The 20767-nt window shown below is 31.5% G+C and overlaps 1 pseudogene; it reads right to left on the reverse strand.

Annotated features, from left to right (window-relative positions):
• Positions 1 to 5306: 5306 nt before the first annotated feature.
• LOC114075155 overlaps positions 5307 to 20767 on the reverse strand; it is an 18742-nt pseudogene continuing 3281 nt past the window's right edge.

Genomic DNA, 20767 nt, shown 5'->3' on the forward strand with positions numbered 1-20767 from the left:
AATAGATATTTTATCACTTTCATTTATGATTTTTATAAGTTAAATATGTTTACTTGATGAAAAATAAAAGTGATGCTTTTAAAAATTTCAAAACTTATCTCAATGAGGTTGAAAATTAGTTTGGAAGAAAAATAAAAAGAATTAGAAGTGATAGAGGCCGTGAGTATGAATCAAATGAGTTTAATTCTTTTGTTAGATCATTGGGAATAATTCATGAAACTACTCCTCCTTACTCTCCTTCGTCTAATGGAGTAGCAGAAAGGAAAAATAGAACTTTGGTTGAATTGACTAATGTCATGCTTATTGAGTCACATGCACCTTTAAATTTTTGGGGTGAAGCTATTTTAACTGCTTGTTATGTGTTGAATAGTGTGCCTCATAAAAAGTATAAATTGACACCTTTTGAATTGTGGAAAGGTTATAAGCCATGTTTGGGATATCTAAGAGTTTGGGGTTGTCTAGCCTTTGTGAGACTAATGGATCCCAAGATTACAAAGTTGGGTAAGAAAGTTACTACTTGTGCTTTTCTTGGTTATGCTTCAAATAGTACAGCCTATAGATTTTTTAATCTTGAAGATAATATTGTAGTAGAATCTGGTGATGCTATTTTTCATGAGAATAAATTTCCTTTTGATGCTAAAAATAGTGGGGGTCAAAGGATTGAACAAAATATTTTGTCACTACCTAGTTCTTCTACTTCAACTTTGAAAAATAAAGAAGTTGGTGATTTTGAGTTAAGAAGATGTAAAAGAGCTAGAGAAGAAAAAGATTTTGGTCCTGATTTTTATGTGTTTAATGTTGGAAATGACCCTCTAACTTTGAATGAAGCATTATCTTCACATGATTCTGTTTTTTGGAAAGAGGCTGTATATGATGAAATGGAATCTCTAATTTCTAATAAAACTTGGAAGTTAGTTGATTTACCACCGGGTTGTAAAACAATTGGTTGCAAATAAGTCTTAAGGAAAAAGTTGAAACCGGATGGTTCTATTGATAAACACAAGGCTAGGCTAGTTGCAAAAGGTTTTAAACAACTAAAAGGCCTAGATTTTTTTTGATACTTTTTCTCTGGTAACAAGTATTACATCCATTAGACTTTTAGTTGATATTGCTGCAATTTTGATTTGCAAATTCATCAAATGGATGTAAAAACTGCTTTTCTAAATGGAGACCTAAATGAAGAAATTTATATCGACCAACCCTAGTGTTTTGTTGAAGCAGGCCAAGAAAGCAAAGTATGTAAACTTACTAAATCACTATATGGCTTGAAACAGGCACCAAAGCAATGACATGAAAAGTTTGATTCCTGCATGATTGAAAATGGTTTTAAACAAATGAGTGTGATAAGTGCATATATCATAAGTCTTGGAATAATTCACATGTGATCATTTGCCTATATGTTGATGATTTGTTGATCTTTGTCTCTAAAATAAATGTTATTGATGAAGCTAAAAATGTTCTTAGAAGCCATTTTGATATGAAAGATCTTGGTGAGGCAAATTTTATTCTTGGATTAAAAATAACAAGAACATATCAGGGGATTTTCCTTGACCAGTCACATTATGTTGAGATTATAAAAATATAACTTTCATGATTGCAAGCATGTTGCTACTCCTTTTGATTCAAGTGTTCACTTATTTTCTGTTGAAAGTGAAAATGATGTAATAAATCAAAAGGAATATGCTAGTATAATCAAAAGTTTGAGATATGTGATTGATTGCACTAGGCCTGATATTGCATATGCAGTAGGAGTATTTGGCAGGTTTACAACCAAGCCAGGTAATGAACAACATTGACATGCTTTAACAAGAGTTATGAGATATTTGATTGGAACGAAAAATTGTTGTTTGTTCTTTGAAAAATATCCTGTTGTACTTGAAGGCTTTTGTGATGCAGATTGGAACACTTTGTCTGGTGATTCCTATTATACCACTAGTTATGCCTTTACTTTAGGTGGTGGTGCTGTTTGTTGGAGATCAAAAAAGAAAACTACAATTACTAACTCTACCATGGAGGCTGAACTAATTGCTTTAGCTTCACCTAGTGAGGAAGCGAATTGGTTAAGAGATTTATTGTTACAAATTCCTTATTTTGGAAAACCAATTCCTCCTATTTTAATGCATTGTGATAGCACCGCTGCAATTGGTAGAGTTCAAAATCGTTATTACAACGGCAAATCCAGACCTATAAGGAGGAAACACAGTAATGTAAGATCGTATTTGACAAATGAACCATTAATGTAGATTATGTCAAATCTTGTGATAATCTTGCAGATCCTCTTACGAAGGACTTAACAAGAGAAAAGGTCTGGAGCACATCGAGGGGGATGGATTGAAGCCTACAAATCCTTGAGTCATATATGAGAAAACCCAACCTGGAGACTAGAGATCCTATAACCAGGTTCAAAAGGAAAAACTAATCATATGATGACTTGTTGTGAAAAATGCATTATTTTTTTCCTCCCTATGATGTGAGTGCATTATTTCCTGTAGTTTGTGAAGGTTGAGTTGATAAAATTCTTAATGAATATCTTTAGCCCGTATGGGTGGAGTGTTAATCTTACAAGATCACTCTCAACAGATTTCACCTATGTGATGTGTGGAAGTAGGTTGCTTCCTGTGAGACTGGGCTTATTCTGAAATGAACTCATGAAACCGGGATAGCACATGGCCATAACGTGCTGGCTGTTAAAGCTCATGTCAACACCTTGATTATTATGTGTGAGCAGTGATATTTTATTTCCCTTAAGCAGTCATAGTTCAAGTCTGAGACCACTACAACTCTGGAGTAAAAGTTACTGTTTCACGAAGTGGAGATTCAATGCAGAGCACACCTTCATTATGCATAGTAGTCTTCCTTCAACTCATATACTCTCTTATCTAAATATTAAAATGAGTGGGGTATTGTTAGGTTATTAGCATTTTAATATTAATATTTAACATCTTAAATTTCTTTATTTTGGAGTTATAAGAATGACCATTGGTAGGCATTTGTGTTTTAAACTACCAATTTAATCATGCTATGCATCTTTGACTTGGTAGCCATGTATTCATTGTGATATAAAAACATTCCAATAAACATTGGAAGGGATAACTTCTACATCATCCATTAGCATTGGTTATCCATCACTTTGTTTCATTCTTAATTCCTCCATTACTCTTTGTAACCTATGTAACTCCTTTGTAACCTATGTAACCTATGAAACTCCTAAGGCGATTATCTTCACTATTTACTATCTCCATTATCTTCCTATTCATTGCTAGGAAGACTTATTGTAGTATAAATATTGGTGGTCTTCATTTGGTTTGGAACACACAAAACACAAGAGAAAACAAAGAGTGAAAGAGTTAATATAAAAGAGAGTTCTTATTAGTTGAAGGAAGGTGTTCTTTTTTGTGGAGCTTTGGACTCAACTCTTGTCCAGAGTTGTTGAGTTATACTTTGTGAAGGCTGTTATCCTGGAGGGGACATGTCAAAGAGGACTACTGCTGGACTGGTGAAAACATTTGCCGCAGTGGGCTTGAATCTCTTTAAAGAGAGCGAGATATCCGCGCCTCATCTTGAAGAGATTAATTTCTTCATTTTATTTTCAATTGTAATCTTGCAATTTTATTACCTTGTAAGTTTTTTCACTAACAAACATCAATACAACAAATATAATATATAGCTATGAAATTATAGCTACAACATAAATTGATTACTAATTGTTCAGTTTTAGTGACAGAAAGTACTTTGCATTCTTAAATATTACTAATACTATTATATAGAAGTGTGAAGATAGGACGATCAAGGGCATAATTGTAAATATAGCGTAAAGTAAGTGTAAAGTTATAAGCAAAGTAGTATGAGTAATTGTCTTTCCATAACTCTAGAAGCATCCATTAACTGTCTCATCTGTTACAAAAAAGACGCAACACCATTTCTACAAGTAACTCTTCATCTTCTTCTCAACGGAAGAAACTCTTCAGCTTGTTCTCAACGGTGAGTCTCCGATGCTTATAAGTTTAGGTTTATGTTTCTCTCAAATTTGTCGTAATCTTTCTTCCTTTATTCTTACCTTTTTTTCCCATATTTTTATCTTTCTTCACGCTTTTGATGTCATGTCATATGGGTGTTCCAACAACATCTTCCGGGGATAGTGTTGCATGCATTTCTTAAACATATTAAAGTGAAGAGATTGAGTCTTTTGGAAAGAATCAAATATGGAAACTTGTTCCATTGGCTTTGTTTGAATGTTGATTGGATATCTAAGGGCAATCGCAAGGTGAAAATATGATTTAGATTCTTTTTCACTATCAAAATAAAGTGACACTAGTCCCTCTATTTTTTGCATTCAAGGATACTAACATTTTTATGATGAAGATTTTAATGGAGAGAGGATAACATATTGCTATATCAGGAATACTTAAAAATTTGCTCTAGAACACCATCGACATAAACAAATTTCAATATGTGGACTTAATTATCGAATAATAATAATGATAGATATTTTGTACTTGTTCATGATTAACTTATCTCTCTTTAAATTTCTACTCATACTTTAAATAAACTTTTAGGTTTCATATCTCTCACAAACACTTCATCTTCCGTTGAAACTCGAGTTTGTTCAGGTAAGTTTTTGTAGCCTGGACTGTTAAGTAGCACAATATTAGCCGGACCAAAAAGAGTTTTGAGATCAAGTATTGTAACTGGGGATGTTGGTTTCAAACCGACAAGTGGATTGAAATGGAAAGAAAATCAGGCAATCACAACTAGAAGGCTTTTAGCAGATTAGAGATCAATCAAGGCTTTCAAACCCAAATGCTTCCTCCTCTTCACAACCTCGACACCCATGGAAACTATAATGTTGATATCAATGGTGTTTTATTAGTACTGTATTGGTGGCCACTGTAAGTACTATTTTTTTCATGTTTGAAGGAAAAATAACTATTCCTATTTTTTGTTATATGTATGTATGAAATAGTACTGAAATTATGGGTACTTATGCAATGTAAAAACTTTGTTTTGCGTATGCGTTGTGACCTGTATAATTTTGGCCACATTTAGACTTTGTACTGAAAAATTGCTCTTAAGCAATGAAATTCTGGGCACCTATGCGATGTGACTAATTCTCGGCACTTTTACAATCAACTTTGTACTTAAAATTTGCTCTTAAGAATGATTAATACCTCTTGCTTTACTTCATTTTAAAACTTCTAACACAAACATATCAACATGGCAAATAGATAATTAACACAGTTTCAAACACAAACAAATTCAATTTTACATTACAATAGAGCAAATAAAGGTTTCATTACCACACAAAATTATGGCAATTTCATATGATCCTTAAACCTACCAACTCGGGTTAGAAAACTAACAAATATAACAACAAAACTAACCATCACACAACAAAGGAATTTGCCAAAACAACAGCCTTTATTTGTTTTCTTCATTTTCATCCCTTTCATCTTCTTCTTGTCTTTCAATTCACCTATTTCTTTTACGTTGTCACCCTTCTCCTTTGAATTGATGTTCAGATTTTCATAACGATTTCGAAGACTTTCACCTTCATCCAAAGGAATTTTCTCTAGTTTTGACTGTCCAATGTTGGAATTATCAAGCTATTCCAATTGCATCTTAACACGCTCATAATTTTTTCTAACTCGTTAATCCTATTCACTAATTCCGGAAGAATAAAACGAGATCTTTCAACAACTCTCTCCTGGTCTCTCCATCTAAAGAAATTACAGTTTGTGGCCTCATAGTGAGGACAAAACCAAAATCGTCTTCCGGGATTGCGATCTGACCAAGACGTCTGCATTTGCAATAAGATTCCATGCTTGCATCGCACTTCCGCATTAAACATTGAATCGTTCTCATCCATACAGAACTTATTCAACTCGGATTTTGTCATAACCCTAACTTTATAAACATTGTAAAAAAATAAGAATTAATAATCGACATAAAAAGATGTAAAGAATAGGGATAATGCACAAGTACCCCTTCAAACTATGACCGAAATCTCAGAGACACACTTATTCTATACTAAGGTCCTATTACCCCCCCTGAACCTATTTTATTAATAATTTTCTACCCCTTTTGAGCCTATGTGGCACTATCTTGTGGGCCCAACATTGGTTGACTTTTTTTTTCAAACTAGTGTCACGTAAGCCGAAAAGGGGTAGAAAATTACTTATCAAATAAGTTCAGGGGGGTAATAGGACCTTAGTATAGTATAAGTGTGTCTCTGGGATTTCAGACATAGGTTGAGGGGGTACTTATGCTTTTTCCCAAAAGAATATATTAAATTTTACTTTACCTTTTCAAAACAAGGGGCTATTTAACTTGAATGATAATGGAGTTTTTTCAAAGATGAAGACCACTGAAAATGGAGTTTTTTTTCAAAAGATGAAAAACACTGCTAGAGGGAGAAGAAGACAATTGCATCCGTTTCGATAAACGTTAATATTTATTTTTGAGTGTTTTTCAAATTACTTTGACACGTGGTCAATTTTTATTGGTTATTATTATCTAAAATCTTCACTCACGTGCCTTATATGGGTGAATTCCCGTATATTGCCACGTAGGTATGAAAGTGGTAAAGAATTACTTAAAAAAAGTTGGGGGGGTAATAAAACCTTATCAAAGGTAAGGTGTGTCTCAGGAATTTTGGGTATAGGATTGGGGTAATTGAGTATTATCCCCAAAAACTTAAGTAATTACAACACTAAATTCACTTTTCTTCTTTGTTCATCTTCACTCTTTTCCCGTTTGCCTCTATCTTCTTTTAATTTCTTGATTTTCTGAATTATTGTGCATCTTAGATTCATAAGATTTTTGTTATATATAGTTGTTTAATATTCATTTATTTTTGTATATGTTTTAAACCATTATCTTTGTTATTTCTTATCTTAATTTAGATAGTTGTCTGATCGTGTGTTTCTATAATATTTTATTGTGTGGTAAGTATGGCTCTTCTAGTTTATCTCTTTATGGCTATGAAGTTTTAGTTATATGCATTGTACGAATACATTCCTAACCAATATGAATTTGTATCTTTTTATTTTTTTATTTTCTACAAGACAACATAAAATATTTGGAACTCAAAGATGTCAAGCAATAGAAATCATAAAAATACACACTCTATGGCATCAAAATACCTTGCTGCTTCCTTCACTGTTTATCTAGAAAAATTAAATAATCAATGATCTACCTACGTCTATTCCTGCATGCCATAGGAAGCCAAATATTTTGTTTGACAACATAAACAGGAGCCATTAGCTTGTACCATGATCTAGCTTAGAGATAATATATATGTGATTTTTCTTTAAAATCTCTGCTCCTCTAGCTATTTAAATGTTCAAAGGGTGGAAACTAGATTTATGCATAAATTTTCAAGCTATCAGTTTGTGTAGGCCTATATTAAGAATTGTTGAAGCCAAAAAGTAAAAACAACTTATAGCGTTATATGTCGTTTAATTTATGGATATTCTCTTACCAAATAGTCATGACACTTTCATAAATTGAGACTTGAACACTCATATCAAGTACACAATAAAGTCTAAGATACCATATTTATAGATGTTATCTTAAAGTAGATAAGCTTTAACGATACTAATTTGAGCATAAACAAAGAAGTACTATTTCCATTTAAAAAATGGCTATAAAATTGTACATATATCAATTTTGTATATGAAAAAGATCAATATGCTCCAGTTAGTTCTTTGTCTCCTGCATAGTTTTGTGTAATAAGTGAGATTTGTGGATCTTGCCAACCAAATTAGGAAAATAAGTAATTTATAACAAGGTGATTGAATAGTTTATTGAAGTGTGTTAAAAATTGAATCCTAGAGCTGAGAGTATGTCTCATTTTGTCTTTCAAATTAACATGTAATTGACTTTATTTTGTGCATATAACCACCCCCCACACTAATGAAGACTTTAACGTCTTTAATGAACACGTATAAGTGTGAGCTTCTGTTTTAACGCTAAGAGTGCAACACCATGAGCATGAGAGATACATTATGCTATGTTGCACTAGAATATGGAGGGTGTGATTACTTAATGAAAAAGGCTGATATATACAACTTTGAAGTTCTTGTTGTGGTTGAGTTTTAAAGGGTAGTAAATTCTTGAAAGCCTATTCCATTTAACATTTTGCCTCATAGATGCTTTAAGTCATTTTGCAATGACAAGTTCTCACATAGTTGTTATCCATAAACAATCATATCTTATTTGATTTCATCTTTGTTACACTTATAATTCTAAGATGTTGTTTATGATGAATTTAGAGAGTGTTTGGAGGATTTTTCTGTGAACTCTTATTATTGGTTCTATCGTTTCACTTTTCGTACTGACTGTGACAAAGTGCAAATTGCATGTAAAGAAGATTTACTTATTTATATCTATCTTTTGTTTGTTGATGAACATTTAATATTAGGATTTCAGTTTAGATGAAAAAAGAATAGAGAGCTACAGTAAATACATAAATATAGAAAGGTTGATTTCCTAAAACAAAAAAAAGTAAAAATCTATCCTCTTTTTCTTTCCTGATCCACTTTTCTTTTGGTCTGGAAATTCATGATCCATGCATATGCTATAATTCTCTCTTCTTTTGTTGTAAAAATAACTAATCTTTGTAGATTTATTCTTTTGATATCTTTTCTTATCATATTAATTATTTTGTTATTATTAGTCTACTTTTACCATTTAGCCAGAAACATTATCCCTTCAAACTGTGGAAAATTAATTGGGCGGCAAGATATTCAACATTCAAATGAAAAAGCTATTCACAAAAAATTTGGATGCAACACACAAATTATCCATTTTATCTTACCTTGAGAAACAAGATGTGATTCATATATCAATGTCATCTAGGACAATTCTTATTACAGATGCGAAAAAACGCACAGTATAACATCTTAGTTCTGAGGAATAAGAAAATTCAAGTATGGCAAGCAAATGTAATCCATCCTCCCATAAACATGACATGAAAATGAAAAATCCTCCAATGAAAAAGAAATTAACAGGTACTTGAATTATTTTATAAATTGTTCAAAACTTCACCTTTGCAATTGACCAACAAAAATATGGTTTACTTATCTATGTATGTATTTTCTCTGAATTTAATTCATCTCTAGAAACATTATTCCTTATTGTTTTGAAGTGCAGTTGGAACAATTTTTGTTGATATTCTAGAAACAGTTGCAATCACTTTTGTCATTGCTAATGGATGTCATTTTTTGCGCTCCTTTGTTGCTGCCATTGGGTATCGTGTTTTGCAAGCTTTTGATGCTGCTATTGGATGCCTTATGTTCCCATTTTTTTTTTGTGGGGATTGAAATTAATTTCTCCTGTGATAGCAGGTCGGTGAAATGTTAACTATCTTCGAAACTATTCTTATTGCAGTTTATCTGAAATTGTTACTCAAGGCTTATGAATTTCTTTGATTGATATAATTAAGAAATAGTAAGTTTAAAGTAATTCCAGTGATGAAGGCTAGAATGTTTATTTTCAGTTCCTAAAAAATAATGTTACTTTTCTCTGTTTATCTTCTTGGAGTAATCTTTTTATGTTGACATAATTGAACATTACAAGATAAAATAACGATCGGTTATTAAAAACTTGTGAAATTCAACTTGTTTAATAGAACTTTTTTCCTATTTCAATTTATATATTTTTGTATGGTTAAAAATTTTTTCCTTTAGAGTTTCGTTGCACTATGAATAACCATGCTCATAGAGGTTGTCATGTGAAATTAGATAACAAACATGAAAAAATTATTTTGAACATACTATGAACTGACAATATCAAATTAAGTGATTACTCATTTGTAATGAGGGGAGATGATGATGAACTAAATTTTTAACGAATTTATGTGTAACTTTCTTATCTTGTAGATATCTATACCTGTCCAATTTAAAAAGATAAAAAGACAATTTTTTTTTATATCTGTTTTATTTATAATTCCATTGGGTTTAAGGAACATAAAATGATTTTTTTGATTTTTAGAATCCTCCTTTTAATAGTTTTATTTCTTGAAATGTATTTTGAAATCATAACTCTATTTTATGATAAATAATTTTTTGCAGAGAATATCTGCAAAAAGGTATGATGCTGGTGTTTTTTCTTGGGGGTTTATTGTATCATAGGTGTATATTTCGTAGATATATAAAATAAATGCGATATTATTTTAATTGAACATATTTCTTACCATCTTTTTTCTCTTTTCAACCTTCACTCTCTAGGATTAATGAAATACTGACATTTATTCCTCAATTTTAATGTAACATGTGTATTTTAATCAAGATGTTCTAGAAGATCAAAGAATCAATAATGCATCTTTTTTTTCTTAGTTTAAAATAGTATGTATTTAGTACTCCCACTTTTGTAAATGTTTAATTATGTAACTATCCCGCTTCTACTTCCAGTAATATGATATTCACAAAATGAATATATAGAAAAACATATTTGAGAGTCGTAATATAGTAATATTTTGTTTATTGAAATGTAATTTATTTCTTATGCAACTAATTAATTTTAGCTCCATAATACGACTATACGTTGGACCTATGCTAAGCACGGGCAAGAACCATCTAGTATGAGATAGATAGTTTTGGTGACAAAACATAAAAATTCGTAGCTAAATATTGTCTAAAATTTTCCCACAAAGAAATAAATTGACGTCATTTATTGAATATTGTTAGTAACAAATCTAAAGTTATTAGCGACATATTATTTTATCACTAATGATATATCTAATTCATGACATTTAATGGGTTAAACACTTAATTTCACGAATGCATGAATTTCGTTAGTATAAACATAAGTTATTTTATAAAAAAAAATAGGCAGAAATCAAGCCTGATGAATTTTATAATACTTAAAAAAAGTGATATTTGAATAGAAAAGAGACCAAACTTGATAAAATATTAAGAAGTACATCCGGTAAATGTATAGTTATAAAACTATTTTGGATGTACTACAATATTTAAAGGACCATTTATGACATTTTCTTTTCATAATTACAACTGACAGCTGACAAAAAGAATAATACAAGTGCTTCACATGAAATAAACAAAGTTCATTCGTTAATTTGAGAGGGAAAAAATTAAAACCACGGTCAATTTGATAAAAGTAAAAAAAAATTAAACTCATCATTTTTCTTAAATCACACAATCAGGAAATGCATCATTTAAATAATACAATCCATAGTATAAGTACCGTGAGTTGGCACTATCTACGACTACAACACAATATTTGTTGGTTTAAAACCTTTTATTTTTTATTTTATTCACTTTCATCGATAAAGACAATAGAAAAATAATTTCTCAAGTCTTGGTGCTAATTTTTGTACGTGTATATCGGTTTTGTGATTAGTAAATTGTACAGATTAAGTCGGTCTATTTGGATCTATCTAAAAATCGTAAATTTTTAGTAGTGATTCTACGTACGTATAGCAACTATTCAGATATACTAGCGCTTACAAACTTAGACTTTGCAAATATGTGAAATATTTCATACATTGATATTAACATTAAATTTTGTGTGAAATAAACTTCAAAATGAAAGAACAAATGAAAGATATTAACCAACTAAGATTTTAAATATATTATGATAAAGTACTATAGTTATGACTATCAATGTTTTTTAAATCAATTTACTAATCGAAACGAATGGATCATCAGATTTTTTTAATTAAGTTGAAAGTTTAATTTATAATAAATTATAATTCTACTAAATCATTTTATTTAAGAAAATGAAAAGCCGGTAGAATCGTACTTAATATGCTTAGAGATATTTTAAAATATATACAATCTAATAATATAACTACATCTACATAGACCATATTTTCAAACTATAGTCGTATTGTCTTCTAATCGTATACAATATTCTACACTAATTGTACAAATGAATACACTTGTATGTATATATGTATTTCTACTATATTAGAAATGGCTTGTTCAACATGCCTGTTTCATCATATCTGAGGGTATTTTTGTCTTTTCCATTCTAAAAGATAACTACGTGCCTTCTTTCCAGTATTCAACATGCCTGTTTCATCATATCTGAGGGTATTTTTGTCTTTTCCATTCTAAAAGATAACTACGTGTCTTCTTTCCAGTAATCTTTAGAATGCCTTTTTCATTTTCAATGCACATCACTCTTTACCTTCAACTCCAAAAACTTCTCCTTTCTCCAACATTGTTCCAGCCTTCAAGGTAATCTTCTTCATATTGTTTCTTTGTTTTCTTCAAACTTGAAAGTAGATTAAAAATGTTCCCCAATTTTATCTTTTGTTGACCACTTCTTATTCCATATGGGGTTTGTTGTTCATGTTCAATTTTTCAGCTGTTTTCAATAGTTTCAATCATTGTGCCTTAAGTTTTTGTTTGTTCTTGTGTTTTCATCAGAAATCAACTTTGGGATACTCAGATTTTCGTTTTGTTTCTCACATGCAGTAACTAATTTGGTCTTCTTTCATAATAATTCTTTTGAACAAAATGATTTTTCTGTCAGAATCAATTTTTTCTGGATTCCTTCAGTTCAGTTGGTCTTCTTTCTTCATAATTCTTTTACATTATAGTTCATATATGGGTTTTCCATTGAAATTAACTTTCTGGTTCTTCATTTAGTCTTATATTGTTGAATTTTTTTCACCTCCTTCATTTTGAAATTATTTTCACTTGCAGTGTGACGTTAAAGATCTGCAGCTACTTATACCAAAATTTGAGCAAAGGGTATGTCCGTTAATGCTTTCTTACGACCTTCATTTCAATTTTTGTGTACATTAGATTCTTCTATAATTTCGTAAAACTATGAAATGCCCTGTCTTTTAAGGGTAAACTAATTTGTTGTTCTTATGTTTCGAGTTTTGTAAAACTTAGCTATCTTATATGGCTGACCCTAAATATTTTGTTATCTCTATTGATTAATTTTGTAGCAAAATTTTATGCTTTCAGAATCAAAACATAACTTTTCATCTTGTTCAATTCTTTTGTGCTACTGGCACCAGATAATTTGTGTGAAGTATATGAGTTTGATTCTTTGTATGTATGTGTCTTATGTTTTAATTCTTAATAATTTAATTGTATCTTTTCATGAGTTGAGATCTCTTGTTTAGTTGGTAGTTCTGCCATCGACCTTCAGTTATATATGTGCGTATGATCATATCCATTCACTGTATTCTTATGAATTTTTTATAATAGTATCTTTATTTTTCTTTATTCTTATTCTGAGGGATAAAATCAGTGATTAATCACTGTCAAAATCTTGCTTTGTCCATATATCATATTCTCAAAACTGCGATGTTTGATGTCGTCTTTGTTGAGTGAATAACTTTCAAGCTGTCTTCTTGTTATTATTAATCACACCTAACAACTTGGTTAGTATTTCACATATGGTTTGCTGGACAAATTGCATCCATATCAATAATTGTGAATACATAATATTCTATAAAAGCAACTGTAGAATTTTAAGGATATAATACTTTATGTTTTGCTCATAAATTTGGCGTCTTCACAAATAGAATTATAGATTTCTTTTAATTATACGGAATAGTTGACTCATTGCTATGTTACAATTATACCATATAGCTGGAATGTTTCGGTACTAATTTTTTACATGTTTAGGCTTTCGCACGAAGAAAGAGGTATGGTAATAGTTATCATGTAATATCCCTTGTTTATGCTGTTTGTTTTCATTTGTTTAACCTCCAAATGAATGTTATTGTTCCCATAATTGCTATGATTTTATCCACCAAGGTTAATCATCTTACTTTGATGATATTCGTTATGTTTGTTGATTTAGAAATATGTAGGGGGGATAAGATTTTATGGAGTATTGGCATCTTGATAGTATTTGAGTAAGTTTGCAAAGATGATAAATATGCTCAAGGAATCACTCATAGTTTAGTGATCGTTCAAGATATTAACTCTACAACTTCACAACGAATCAATGCGTTTTAAATATCTTCTCATCTCACTAATTGCATACATGTAGTATGTGAATCAAGAAGATCCTATCTTCTTTCTAGGTAATAGACAAAAGATGAAGCTTAGTCGAAAGTGTTAAAACTTTCAAGCAATATAATTATTAATCATCTATCTCATCAAAAGAAAAGAGAAAATTCAACTGAGTAGAAGAAATCTGTAGGCAGAGGAAAAAATTTAACAAGTACAACATTTGTGAACAAGAATCAAGTAGAAAAAGGTCACTACAACATTGAAGTTGTTATCTCATGAAATCCAACAAATGAAAAACTTGTGGTCTTAAGGCAATAACATCAACCTACCACTATCGTCATCACTCTTTTTCAGTACCCACTGTATTCCCAGAAATTCTCTGTTTGGCTGTGAATTCTAACATTGAAACTTATGTCAGTATCAAAGTCATAAGTAGATAATCTTATCTCAGAATTAGTTTACAGAAAAAAGTTTTATCCAACCTAACATATTTGTTCATATACAAATAAAATTTTCTAAATAAAACAAAGTTACATTATCTAGGATCTCCCTATCTCAATATCCAAATATGATGTTTAAATCTCTGTCGCTCTATCTAAAATCTTAGTGTCTTCTTTATTGTACATTTCTTTTTCATCTTATCTATCAGTGGAGGTACAATTTATTATATTTGTTTTAGCTACAATTCATATTGTACTTTCAATGAGAATATTAATGTGGCTGAATAATATACATCTTCAGCGAATTTGTTTATCGTGTCAATCACTGAAAAAGCTATCACTATCAACCAGCCATTACCTCTCATTATAACAAGCAGCAAAGGCAAGCTGAAATAGATTATGACAAAGAACGAAATGTATTCTCTACACATGTCTTCCATCTTTTCAATAGTCCACAGATTCTGTACTCGAGTCTGTACTATTTTCATCTTCAGATACAACTTTTATCCAATTTATTTTTACTTGATACATATTTTGGTAAGATGCAAATAGATATATATGTTGATGAAATATGAGGCCTCAACGAAATGAGAATGCTTTTGAGAGAGTACAATGAAGCTTTTCCACACTAAGAAATTGTCTCCAGTGATTTATTATAGGACATGTAGGTGTAATGTTAAGTGTGAGCTTGTTGTGTTGATCGAACAAATCTGAAATTAGGAATTTTGAATTATGAAACACTATTTCAAGAGAAGTTATGAAGAGGAAGTAAGCTAGAACTTGTAGTCCTAACTCTTGTAAGTGTGCTTTGCAAATTGCTCTGTCTTGTAAGCTGAATTTAGATTCCAGAGCACAGAAACAATCTCCTCAAATTGCTGAGAAGGCCACATATAATGACATTAAATGTATAGGCAATACGATAATTGAAATAGTTTTGACTTATAAATAGCATTTTGCAGTAGCCAGAACAACTACCAAATTTAACTTAATACTAAGCTTAAACACCAAATATTTTCGCCAGTGAAAAATCATACGGAAATGGCTGCCTAGATGGAATCATCCAAGCAGGATAATGTAGAGGTGAAGGCTCTATTACAAAATGTTAGTAGCAAAGCCATGTTCACCGAAAAACACAATAAGGAACGTGAGACAAATCCTACATAAGTGAATGCATTTTCCGATGATACATCAATTATTTAATAGATGAGTGTAAGAGAGACAATGGTGTATATCAAATGATCACAGTAAGCAACTTTTTCCTTTTTAAAAAAAAAATCAAAACAAGGTAGAGGTAACAGATAACAAGAAGACAATCAAATTTAGTCGGATACTTCCATATATTGATTATACTATCATGCATTATGTTGCCTTTTTTTAAAAATAGTGCTCTAAATTAAGAGTGATATTATAGCATATTGCATACGGAGAAAAAGTAGCAGAAGAATTTGGATACTTTGAGGCATTATGGTCAAATGCAGGAGTAGAACATGACTTGATTTTGCTATTAAGTCTACATCTTAGTATATTCTCATTTTCACATAAATGGGCATATCGCGAAGGATTCGTACATGGTGGAGAGGTTAAAACTCTGTTATATTCTAGAAATTGAAAAGAACAACAGGAGCAAATGCATATAAATTTTCATATAGAAGTAAAATTAATAAAATGAAAACAATCAAATGAGTTAATTTACAACAGACAATGAAACTACGGAATCATTTGTGGATGGTGTGGGACTTGCAAGGAATTAAAATGAAATGAAATTTTCTTTGGATTAGACGGGTGTACTGGACCAAAAAGATGACCATATGAGCTGAATTAGGGGGGACACAACTTTTAAGTTATTATGCAGTACATTTAATGCGAAGTTGTCATGAGGTATACCGTGTAGTAAATACGGATTCATATAGCCGGTCTCAATTCGTAATCTATGTGTTAATACTTATGACCTCTAGCTAAACAAGTTAATAAATCCAGAGGCGTGGAAAATACATATCCTAATTTTTTGTGACTCTTGTTCTTTCAGATTTGACTGTAATTGGAAAAGAAAGAAAGTCTATTTTAGTTTCTCAAACTTCTTCCATTTTCTTGTATAGCCAATAAGTTAGAACTTTCATATTGACATTTGTCCTTGAAGAGGACCGAAGAGAGAACTAGAGAGCACAAACTCTTTTTTCCTTTTATGGTATCATACTTGCCATGAAAATTTTGTATAAGGAACCGTTTTAAAGTATATTTGCAAATTGTATCATCATTATTTATATTTGTCGTTTTGGGGTGTAAGTTATATAGGACATTAAACCCATTATATTAGCATGTTTTGTTGTAAATAGCAGTGTCATTCGAAATTTAATGCACTTGCGGCCTCATGGTATTGTCAAATTGGGAATGAGTTGATCATATATTTTATGTGAAATTTGTGAATTGCGAATGTTTTCTGATATTCCTAATAGTATATAATATAATCATCTTTTACCGAAGTCGTGATCCTTGCGTTATTTATATTAATATTTTTAGAAGCATAGCAAGTGTATAGCTGCTTCACAGAACAAATTTCGACAATATTAATTTAACTATTGGGCCCGTGCTTGCCACGGGCCTTCTCCATCTAGTACTAGTATATAACAGGTGTTTAAAAGAACTCTAATATTTTTATATATAATTAAACAACAAATACACTAACAAATTGAAGATAATTTTTAAATAAGGCGACTGTATTTCTTCAATCATCACAAGTGTTGACACCCAATTTTAACCCTATGAAATTCGTATAAATTATCGAGCTTCTTTAATTTCAAATGAAATGATTTATTTTGAAAAACCCAAAAGTGTCACGAGCTGAGCCTACACCCTGGACGTGGTTGGCACTTGAAGACCATTGCTGATCCTCAAGCGAACCCTCATCCTGGCTGACTACAAACGAAAGACCCAATTAAGCATATAAAACTTGAAAAGTAAAATAAAATTCATAAACTCAACTTTAGAAGCTTTAACTCAAATAAACAACTTTGAATAAAATAATATATTCAGCTAGCCATAAAATAGGCAACTTTAGTCGTTAAAAGATTTAACAAAATAAATGAAAAATACAGGCTCATTAACTAAACTGACTATCTATGAAGGCTCTAACTGATAAAGATGAAAATCGGGACCAGACCCATAACCTCCTAACTGCTGAAAGTAAATGGTATCCTTCGGAAGCAAGGAGGCTCACCATAACTAACTCGAACTCCATGTGATATCTACAAAACTCTTGTTGATGATCCAGTATACCTGTGTCTGCATCATGAGAAGATGCAAGCCAATTTGCTCAGTACGTGAAATGTACAAGCATGTAAGGGGTATTCTAAAGCATAACATAAGCTTAATACTTGAATAAAAAGATGAAAACATACTTACCTCTTCTCAAACTTGAAACTCAAGGAATACTCAAGAATATTCAAGAGTAAGATACTCAACTCAGAGATTAAATACTGAACCCAAAGATGTGATAATCAACTCAGGATATTCAACTCAAAGTACTCAACTCATGCTACTTAACTGAACTCATTTCAATATAAAGCAGTTTTAAACAAGTGAAATATAAAGAAAAATTGTTTTAAAATATGATGTTAACTCAAGAAAATAATATCATAAAAATATATAATGCTCCCTCTCAAGGTCTACTTGTAAAATGCATGAATGAAGTCTCATACCACCATTCATACTAAGAAGAACCCATCGAGGAACCCTGTAATATCGCCTCTGTGGGAGTTTCTCTAATCGACAACCATCACTATGAGCCTAAGTGATGATACAACGTCTTACCTCACGTTGCAAAAGGACCATCTTACACCTTGCCATCGGTATAGGACCTAACTCAACTTAGTGGATCCACTAGCTCACGTCAATTCCGATGTTGTGTACATGGTTTATAGAGAGACTTGAGTTAGTATGAACTCTCATATCCACATCGGTGCTCAATACTACTCCCAAAAATATAACTTAGCTCATACTTTTAATAAAACATCCTTCCTTTGGGTTGAGAAAATTTACTGAACCCATTAGCTTTAAAAAGCTCCTTTTTGGAATCAATGTTCCCCTTTTAGTTCAAACTCTTTTGGAACTAGTGTAAAAAGAAGTGCTTCGAATCATTGCTATTTGACTCGGACCTGTTCTAAAAAAGTCGAGGTATTTCGAATTGTTTGTTGACACGGACAAAGTCAGGGAAAACCTCTGAAATTATTTCAATATTGAACCTTGGACATATAAGAGTTCCGAATCGAATCTCTTTAGAAAGAAGATCTTTAGTTCCCCTATTTACTCAAATTTGAAACATTAAACCTTAAGGGAATACTTAGTTCCCTTATATCTTTTTGAGAAATGAACTTAACTCTTGCTCTTTACTTAACTTGAAACTTTAACTCTTAGGGAATACTTAGTTCCCTTATAGCTTTTGAGAAATGAACTCAATTTTTGCTCTTTACTTAACTTGTAACATTAACTCTTAGGGAATATTTAGTTCCCTTATAACTTTTGAGAAATGAACTCAACTCTTTACTTGACTTGAACTTTTTAAGTCTTTAAAACAAAGTAAAAGCACTTGTGAAAGACTGTAGAAAGCTTTACCTTATCTTACTCTTCACTTGTAGACTTGACTCTTAACTTCCTTGAATTGAAGTATGGATTCAAGGTTCATAATCTCATGTTTATGGATGATTTCATGATTTTCAACTTGGAGGATTCATGCGAAATTATGGGCATGAACTACTCAACTCGAGAACTAAAAGGTACTTCTTAACTCAAGATTGTTCGACTTATAGGGTTTATGCGGAATTATGGACATGAACAATTCGACTTGAAGGTCTAAGTAACTAGATGGAACTCATGTATATGAATCTTCTCATTCTCTTATTTACTTCCTCAAAACTTAGTTCAAATTAATAATGGATCTCAAAAAATTCACAATTGAACTTAAAGACTTTGTTGAACTCTACTCTTAACTGTCTCTTGAATGTGAATTATGAATTCAAGAGTTATAGTTCATGATATGAAGGATCCAGGTGATATTGTAGACTCATGAATACATAATCTTCACTTTTGTTCTCACTTGCTTGAGTCTTAAAATAAGTTAGTAGAAGTTGTGGAAGACTCATCAAAGGACTTTCTTAGAACGTTTGAAAGAATCCTCAATACATAACTCTAACCTCTTACTTGAATTTGAATTATGAATTCAAGGTTATGATCATGTTAGGACTGATTTTAGGTGTTTAGAAGTAGCTTATATTAGTTTGAATCGAAAAGGAGTGAAGGTGCACTTTAAACGAACTCAAGGGGAGCTACCGAAGGCAAACTGGACTGGGCAGACAACCCTGGGGATATGGCTGGCGCGGAGCCCCAGCCCTTGACGGACAGAGATGGGTTTGGGGTGCTCTGGCAGGCGCGCCGCGCCAGGCCCCAACCCAGAATTTCTGCTGAGCACTTTTGCTCGTTTTCTCACCCTAAATCGCCTAAATTCGAATGGTTTCTTCCCCAATCACTTGGATTCGATTACTTAACTTAATTAAACTCTAAGATACTGGAAACAACACTGAAATTACTCAATTTGGTCTCAATAAATCATCATAACTCCAACGCAACAAGATTTAGAATGAACTTCAAGAATTCATCAAGAACCCTATGGTTCAAACTTTAAGCATGAAATTTCGATGAAAGAAAATACATGATTGGAATGTGGGTGAACTAACCCAACACTATGGAAGATTACATGTCTCTTAGGTATTAGAACTATTGCGAAAATCCTCAACTAGACTCAAGAACGTCGACGAACGTCTTCATCCTTGCCTCTTTTCTCTTCTTGCCTATTCTTGAACTCTCAACTAAAACCCTAAGCGTATTTTAGGATTATGAAACTTACCCTAAAAGGATTATAACCTTAAAATATTACTAAAACTATATTAAATCATATTGGGTAAGGAAATGACCAAAATACCCCTCACTATTTTCGGCTAACTTTCCTTAACTGACCAACCTAAATTCAAAAGGTCATATCTCATTCATCCAAACTCAAATTTTAGAAAACTCGGAGGCTTTTGAAAGATAATTCAAAGATCGTTTCAATGGTATCTTGTAGTACACCTAATACATCTTGTACTGGGAGTGATGGTTGTTTGAAGTTAACCCAAAACTGATATTAAGCTTAACTCTCAAAATTTCAGATTTTTGTTATTCCCAATCTAATTCTTTTTGGAACTCTTGGTGCTAAATCTAAAGAATTGACCTTAAGACATGAGAAATTTTAATTCCTTGGTAAATCTCACTCATTATGATGAACGGTCCGGGTCTTAGCTCGAAAAAATATCTGGGGTTATATATATATATATATACATATATATATATATA

Source organism: Solanum pennellii, chromosome 1, assembly GCF_001406875.1.
Source record: "Solanum pennellii chromosome 1, SPENNV200".
NCBI classification, from domain to species: domain Eukaryota; kingdom Viridiplantae; phylum Streptophyta; class Magnoliopsida; order Solanales; family Solanaceae; genus Solanum; species Solanum pennellii.